We start from the raw sequence: 8,993 nt of genomic DNA on the forward strand, positions 1-8,993 counted from the left end.
CGTAGTTCTTCTCAGCAGGGGTCAATCTCCTGGAGAAAAAGGCCACAGGATGGAGCTTCTGGTCCGTGGGGAACGTTGTGACAGGACTGCCCCCACCCCCGAATCAGAGGCGTCCACTTCCACAATAAACTGCAAACTAGTGTCTGGATGAATAAGAACAGGTGAGGTGGTGAACAGTTCCTTCAATGTACTCACAGCTGACTCGGCCTCAGGCGTCCACAGGAATGGCACCTTAGGGGAGGTGAGCTTGGTCAGGGGGCAACCACTCGGCTGAAACCCCTGATGAAGCGGCGGTAGAAGTTGGCGAAGCCCAGGAAGCGTTGTAGCTGCTTCCGAGACGTGGGTGTGGGCCACTCCACAACCGCTCTGATCTTGTCAGGGTCTGGTGACACTTGTCCCCGCTCGATAATAAAGCCCAAAAAGGGGACGGACTGCCGGTGGAACTCACATTTTTCTGCTTTCACATACAGTTTATTTTCCATGAGGCGTTGGAGAACCAGACGGACGTGGGAGACGTGTTCATCCTGTGACTTAGAGAATATTAGAATGTCATCCAAATAGACAAACACAAAACGGTGTAGAAAATCCCTCAACACATCGTTAACCATGGCCTGAAACACTGCTGGGGCGTTAGTGAGACCGAATGGCATGACTAGGTATTCAAAGTGTCCGAGAGGGGTATTGAACCCAGTCTTCCATTCGTCTCCCGGCCTGATCCTAACGAGGTGGTAGCGTTACGTAGGTCGAGTTTGGTAAACACGGTGGCACCATGAAGGGGGTTCAAATGCTGAGTTGATGAGAGGCAGGGGGTACGTATTTCTGACTGTGATGTTATTAAGTCCTCTGTAGTCAATGCAGGGGCGTAATGTTTTGTCCTTCTTCTCAACAAAAAAGAACCCAGCACCAACAGCGGAAGATGAGGGACGAATGATGCCAGAGGTTAGGGAGTCGCCTATGTAGGGTTTCCATAGCTTCTCTCTCAGGACGGGACAGATTGAAAAGCCGACTGGACCGGCAAAGGGGGCTCAGGCAGTAACTCAATAGCGCAATCGTATGGCCTATGAGGTGGTAGTGAGAGTGCTTTGGATTTACTGAATACCTCGGCCAGGTCCAGGTACTCCTCAGGGACTGAAGAGAGGTCTGGGGTTTTGACAGGGGAAGCAGGGGAACCTACCGAGGCGGAATAGCCGACCCAAGGCAAACAGAATGGCAGTGAGTGCTCCAACTGTGTATTTTGTGGTTTTGCCAGTCAATATGGGGGTTGTGAATGCTAAGCCAAGGGAAACCGAGGATAAGGGGGGAGGCCGAGGAGGAGACTACTTTAAACTGGATGGTTTCTTTGTGATTGCCGGACAGCATGAGAGAAACGGGGACAGTTTGATGGGTGATGTTGGCAAACTGATGGCCGTCAATAGCGGTTACTGTTATAGGCTTAGGCAGGGGCTTAACAGGGATCTCAGCCTGAGTGACCAGGTTAACGTCAAGGAAACTATCCTCAGCACCAGAGTCGATGAGAGCAGCTAGTGGGAGAGATAGATTCTGAACTGGACTGTAGCTGGGATAACTAGACGGGGTGCTGTGGGCATTGAGTCAGGTGTAGCACTCGCAAGTATGCCCACTTTTACCTGCGAGCTTGGTCTTTTGGGCGAACCGGACAGTTAACCAGGAAATGAGTGCGGTCCCCACAGTACATGCACTCACCAGCCCGCATGCGCCGTTCCCTTTCGGCAGGGGACAGACGAGCACGGCCCAGCTGCATGGGCTCGTCTAGTTCCGTGGAGGGATCCGCTGCGGTGTGGACCCGACCGCCCCTCTCCTGTCTCCTCTCCCGTAGCCTGTTGTCTATTCGTGCAGCAAGGGAAACGAGAACATGAAGGTTAGCAGGCTCATCACGAACAGCTAGTTCATTCTTAATCGTGTCACTTAGACCGTTAACAAACGCTCCTGAAGAGCTTCGTCATTCCACTTGGAATCGGCTGCCAAGGTCCAAAAATCAATGGCGTATTCAGCCACGCTACCCGTGCCCTGTCGTAGCTTCAATAGTCTCTTTGTGGCGGTCCGGCATGGTCGGGTGATCAAACACAACTTTCAATTGAGAGGAAAAATCGTCAAACGACAGGCTGGCAATCTGCTGAGTAGAACAAGCTGCTTCTGCCCAAATCAAAGCTTTGCCCCTCATTAACCCCAGTGCGTAATGTACCTTTGAGGATTCCGTGGAGAAAGACAGGGGCTTCTGTTGGAACACCAAGCGGCACTGAAGCAGGAAACCACGGCATTTGTTCAGGTCCCCGGTGAAAGGTTCGGGTGAGGTTGTAGGGGGTTCCCGAAGGGCAGGAGCGGAAGCCCAACCTGGAGCCACTGTAGGAGGAACAGGCGGAGGAGAAACAGAGGGAGGAAGGGTAGTGAGTGTTACCAGGTTAGCTACCTGAGAGGAGAGATGAGATACTTGATCCAACAACTGCTGGTTGTTATCCAATAGAGTCCGGATGAGTTGGTCGTGTTGTCCCAATAGCATTCCCTGTGAATGGAGGGCGCGTGTATGCCATCACCCGTTGTTTCATGTGGCATCTCTGCTGAGTCCATGTTTGGCCAGTTCGTTCTATTAGGCTTGGGTGGGGGACTCAGGTGCAGAGACGGACACGCGGACAAAGAGGGTGAATTATGATGTAGTTTATTCAGCATGTTATGGTAGAGAGAAGCAGTACAGGGTGGAGTAGCTTCAGGCCGGGGTAGGAGCTGAGTAGGGTGGAGAGCCAGTAGTCCTGAGGGCTGGATGACGAGGATATCAGACAACAGAGCAGGTTGCGGCGTGGGAATGGCAGGCAGGCAGGCAGCAGGAACAGACGAGATCACAGGTAGTGTAGGAACGAACTGGCGCTGGAGAGGTGTCCAGCCCGGGTAGATAACTGCTGGTTGATTGTTGACAATAAGCTGCAGCTGGATGTAACTGATCTTGTGAGAGAATGGCCACGCCCCCTGACCTAGATCCTCTGACTGGACTGCACAGCAGGGGGAGACAGACACAAACAACACACACAGGGAAAAAGGGAAAGGAAAACCAGCAGGAACAGGACCAACAGTGCCGGACCGTAACACCCTCTCAATCAGAAAGATGTCTGGCTCCCAGGTGTCTTTTATACAGGTAACGAGCTGAGATTAGGAGCACACTCTTAAAGGGAGTGCACCTAATCTCAGTTTGTTACCTGTATAAAAGGCACCTGTCCACAGAAGCAATCAATCAATCAGATTCCAAACTCTCCACCATGGCCAAGACCAAAGAGCTTTCCAATGATGTCAGGGACAAGATTGTAGACCTACACAAGGCTGGAATGGGCTACAAGACCATCGCCAAGCAGCTTGGTGAGAAGGTGACAACAGTTGGTGCGATTATTAGCAAATGGAAGAAACACAAAAGAACTGTCAATCTCCCTCGGTCTGGGGCTCCATGCAAGATCTCACCTCGTGGAGTTGCAATGATCATGAGAACGGTGAGGAATCAGCCCAGAACTACACGGGAGGATCTTGTCAATGATCTCAAGGCAGCTGGGACCATAGTCACCAAGAAAACAATTGGTAACACACTACGCCGTGAAGGACTGAAATCCTGCAGCGCCCGCAAGGTCCCCCTGCTCAAGAAAGCACATATACAGGCCCGTCAGAAGTTTGCCAATGAACATCTGAATGATTCAGAGGAGAACTGGGTGAAAGTGTTGTGGTCAGATGAGACCAAAATCGACCTCTTTGGCATCAACTCAACTTGCCGTGTTTGGAGGAGGAGGAATGCTGCCTATGACCCCAAGAACACCATCCACACCGTCAAACATGGAGGTGGAAACATTATGCTTTGGAAACATTATGCTTCACCGCATCAAAGGGACGATGGACGGGGCCATGTACCGTCAAATCTTGGTTGAGAACCTCCTTCCCTCAGCCAGGGCATTGAAAATGGGTCGTGGATGGGTATTCCAGCATGACAATGACCCAAAACACACAGCCAAGGCAACAAAGGAGTGGCTCAAGAAGAGGCACATTAAGGTCCTGGAGTGGCCTAGCCAGTCTCCAGACCTTAATCCCATAGAAAATCTGTGGAGGGAGCTGAAGGTTCGAGTTGCCAAACGTCAGCCTCAAAAACTTAATGACTTGGAGAAGATCTGCAAAGAGGAGTGGGACAAAATCCCTCCTGAGATGTGTGCAAACCTGGTGGCCAACTACAAGAAACGTCTGACCTCTGTGATTGCCAACAAGGGTTTTGCCACCAAGTACTAAGTCATGTTTTGCAGAGGGGTCAAATACTTATTTCCCTCATTAAAATGCAAATCAATTTATAACATTTTTGACATGCGTTTTTCTGGATTTTGTTGTTGTTATTCTGTCTCTCACTGTTCAAATAAACCTACCATTTGTCAGTGGGCAAACATGCAAAATCAACAGGGGATCAAATAATTTTTTCCCTCACTGTATAATGTATGTTTAAAAAATACAAAAGTACAAACTACATGAAAAATGTATTAAATGAACAACAACCTGTGACGGTAAATCGGGTGGTAAAGTATGATTGCCAAGAAGAAAAAAAAGTTTGTTGGATGATATTTTAATTGTTCTTACACAGACTCTCTATCCAGTTAAGAGTTTTAACCGAATATTAGACAGCTTTCTTCCAGCCAGTTGTGGCAAATTATTAGCACTGGTCCACTTTTAGCATTGATTATATACAGTAAGTGATTCCCAGTTTACCTATGAAGACCATGGTGGGCTGTATAAGGCATCAACAAAAATGACAGGTCCAGTTCAACCAATCACCAAATAGCCCACTGTTGAAGTGTTGTCTACATGGGTAGACTTCTTCCACTCAAGACACAGTTAGAACAGAGGATGACAACTTCAAAGATGATCATCACACTCTGCCTGATATTTCCACTTCTCAGGGAGATGGGTAGGTCCAACTTTTATATTTCTGTGCTTATAGGGGACACACCCTAAATTTGAAGACACCCAGGAACTTTATTGATGCAATTCATATTTGTCTTTATGTGTATTCTAGCTGCGGTACAATCCTCAGCCATGCGCCTTGTGTCAACCAACATAGGAGACAAATTGACTTTGCACTGCTTCCATGAAGGCAACTTGGCACTGCAATTCTTTTGGTTCAAGCAAACCTTGGGTGACAATCCTCAGCTCATGACAACTTTTTACAAGTATGACAATAATTCTACATTCCACAATGAATTTAAAGGCAAAGGAAAAAATCACATAAGAATCTCAGAAATGCAGCTCTCAGATTCAGCAACACATTACTGTGGGAGTTCTATTTCCAACAAGGTGGAATTTGGAGAAGGAGCCATTCTCATCTGAATTAGAAACTAGAAACGAATCTTCAGCAACTATAACCTTCAGCATTTTTGCACTTTACGTTTTGAACATACAATGTCTTAATTAAATGTGAGGTATTTGCACAATCAGACATTACTGTAGCTTAAGTTTCGACAAATGTTGAGTTAGGACACAACATCGTAAACACATTTACTGACATGTAAACCTTTTTTTAAGGTTTAGGGTCCAGAAACACCACTGTTGTACTGCAAGCTGTGTCTGAGTCAGTCCAACCAGGAGTGTCGGTGACTCTGAACTGTACAATACACACTGAGACCTGTGCAGGAAAACACAGTGTCTATTGGTTCAGACATGGCTCAGGAGAATCCCGTCCAGGAATCTCTTACACCAATGGAGACAGGAGTGATCAGTGTGAGAAGAGCCCTGAGACTGGGTCTCCTACACAAAGCTGTGTCTATAACCTCCCAAGAAGAACCTCAGCCTCTCTGATCCTGGGACTTCCTACTGTGCTGTGGCCTCATGTTGAGTGATACTGTTTGGAAACAGGACCAAGCTGGACATTCAGCTTGGTCCTGTAACCTATATGGTCAAATAAAATGTACTATAACCTGATATTACTCCAATAAAATATTTATTGACAAGATTTAAATAATCAAAACCTTTGGTTTCAGAGTATGATTTTCCCCTGACTCCTACCGCTCTTGCACTGGTCACATTAAACATTGTTTTTGTGATTGTCGTCTTTCTACTGACATGGGGGATATGCATGGAAAGGACCAGAGGTACAGAACATGCATATTAATACTTACTAACAAACTGTTATGTAATGTTTCACAGTAATGTTTGACGATGTCTCCATGTGAAAAGAAAATATACATTGAGTGTTCTAAACATTAGAATAACCTGCACTATCCATGGCATAGACTGACCAGGTGAATCCAGGCGACAGCTAGGATCCCTTATTGATGTCACCTGTTCAATCCACTTCAATCAGTGTAGATGAAGGGGAGGAGACAGGTTAAAGAAGGATTTTTAAGCCTTTAGACAATTGAGACATGGATTGTGTACAATATGTGTGCCATTCAAGTGTGAATGGGCAAGACAAAAGATTGAAGTGCCTTTGAACGGGGTATGGTGGCAGATGCCAGGCGCACCGGTTTGGTGCAACAAAAAGGGGTGCAACTAAATATTAGGAAGGTGTACCGTGTTCCATTTCAATGCGATTTCTTGTGTTCTGTACTTAATATCATTTTTTACTTCCTGTTTTTATTCTGAACCATCAACTGATAGATCACCAACCCCACCAGTCAATCAGGTAAACTTTAGCACATAATTTCACCCCATATCAAAATGGTTCATGTAGTGGATGTAACCAGTATAATGTCTTGTTTATGACTCCACCTCTCGCACAGCACCAAGAGAGGGACGTTTTGAACTATGTTGCTGTGAGTTTCACCCCCAAGAAGAACTCCTCTTCCTCCTCTAGAACAGCAAGAGAGAAGACCAGCATAGAGGATGCAGTGTACTCTGAGGTCAGATACCTTCAGCAGGAGTGAGAGATACAGTATCACCATTGTCACAAAGACTCCAAGAAGCCTTTTTAAATGATAAACTTGGATTAGCAAACACAACGTGCCATTGGAACACAGGACTGATTGTTGCTGATAATGGGCCTCTGTACGCCTATGTAGATATTCCATTAAAAATCAGCTTTTTCCAGCTACAATAGCCATTTACAACATTAACAATGTCTACACTGTATTTCTGATCAATTTGATGTTATTTTAATGGATTTGTTTTTGCTTTCCTTTTGAAAACAAGGACATTTCTAAGTGACCCCAAACTTTTGAACGGTATTGTAGGTACAGTATTATAAATTATATGTTTGTGTTTTTCTGGTCAGGAACCTTAAGAATTCCTGTCACGGATTCAGCCGAGGCTGCTCCTCTTCCTTGCTCGGGCAGGCTTCGGCGTTCGTCGTCCCCGGAGTACTAGCTGCTACCGATCTATGTTTCGGTGTTTGTCTTGTTTGGTCTTTATTGTTTACACCTGTTTCCTATTATGTTGCATTGTATTCCCTTTAAATACCCCTGTCTCTCATAGTTTATTGTGTGTGATTGTTTTTCGTGAGGTCGGCAAGCTGTTGTGTGCTAGTATTGTTTCCTTCCTTTTAGGAGGTATTTTGGTTTTGTACTTTCTATACTGTGTTCAGTAAAGTACGTCTGCCAGTAGCTCGGTGTCCTGCGCTTGACTTCGTTACCGCATACACGTCAGCCTGACAATTCCCTCATTTTATGTATGTATTTTTCTGCTTCTCAAGAGAATCAAACTGGATTGCTGAACTACATAACATTTGTTCTGGTTATTATCATTATCATTCTGATACAGAAAGCGGCACAGGTCCTAATCCAGGCACTTGTCATCTCCCGTCTGGATAACTGCAACTCGCTGTTGGCTGTGCTCCCTCCCTGTGCCATTAAACCCCTACAACTTAGTCAGAACGCTGCAGCCCGTCTGGTGTTCAACCTTCCCAAGTTCTCTCATGTCACCCCGCTCCTCCGCACACTCCACTGGCTTCCAGTTGAGGCTCGCATCTACTACAAGACCATGGTGCTTGCCTACGGAGCTGTGAGTGGAACGGCACCTCCTTACCTTCAGGCTCTGATCAGACCCTACACCCAAACGAGGGCACTACGTTCATCCACCTCTGGCCTGCTAGCTCCCCTACCTCTACGGAAGCATAGTTCCCGCTCAGCCCAGTCAAAGCTATTCGCTACTCTGGCACCCCAATGGTGGAACAAGCTCCCCCACGACGCCAGGACAGCGGAGTCACTGACCACCTTCCGGAAACACTTGAAACCCTACCTCTTTAAGCAATACTGGGGTGGCAGGTAGCTTAGTGGTTAAGAGAGTTGTGCCAGTAACCGAAAGGTCGCTGGTTCTAATCCCCGAGCCGACTAGGTGAAAAATCTGTCGATGTGCCTCTAGCAAGGCACTTAACCCTAATTTCTCCTGTAAGTCACTCTGGATAAGAGCGTCTGCTAAATCACTTAAATGTAATAGTATAAAATAATCCTTCTTCCCAAACCCCACATGAAAAAATAAAAAAAGGTGGTTGTCCCACTGGCTATCAGAAGTTGAATGCACCAATTTGTAAGTCGCTCTGGATAAGAGCTAAATGATGTAAATGACAGTAACAAACATTCTCCTGTTTATGTTGTGGAGGAGAGCTCTGCAAAAACGTAAGTAGTGTGCTAAAGTTTGTCTTTGTCATGCCGTATACAACATATATGATATATGAAAGCCACATATTAATTAATATTATATCATGTATGAATGGCAAACAATAATACACTAAAGGTATATATGTTATGTTTTTCAATTAGGAGTGACCAAGGATACTTCACCCATAGTCCAAGTGAGTAATTTTGAATTATATTTTTTGTCAGACGTTAAACTGCTTTACATTCTCATGCTTCACATAGGTAGCTGGAGTAATTTAGTAATTGTGAATGAAGTATGTATCTCTCTCTCTTTATTTTAAAATCTGAACGTGGACACAGAGAATTACGCGGCACTGAGTGTGCAAAGCTGTCATCAAGGCAAAGGGTGGCTATATGAAGAATCTCAAATATAAAATGTATTTTGATTTGTTTAACACT

The 8,993-nt window shown here is 45.8% G+C and overlaps 1 pseudogene; it reads left to right on the plus strand.

Annotated features, from left to right (window-relative positions):
• The first annotated feature begins 5,061 nt into the window (after positions 1-5,061).
• LOC121563729 lies at positions 5,062-6,887 on the plus strand (annotated as a pseudogene).
• Positions 6,888-8,993: the final 2,106 nt, after the last annotated feature.

The sequence above is a fragment of the Coregonus clupeaformis genome, unplaced genomic scaffold, assembly GCF_020615455.1.
Source record: "Coregonus clupeaformis isolate EN_2021a unplaced genomic scaffold, ASM2061545v1 scaf0617, whole genome shotgun sequence".
Taxonomy (NCBI): domain Eukaryota; kingdom Metazoa; phylum Chordata; class Actinopteri; order Salmoniformes; family Salmonidae; genus Coregonus; species Coregonus clupeaformis.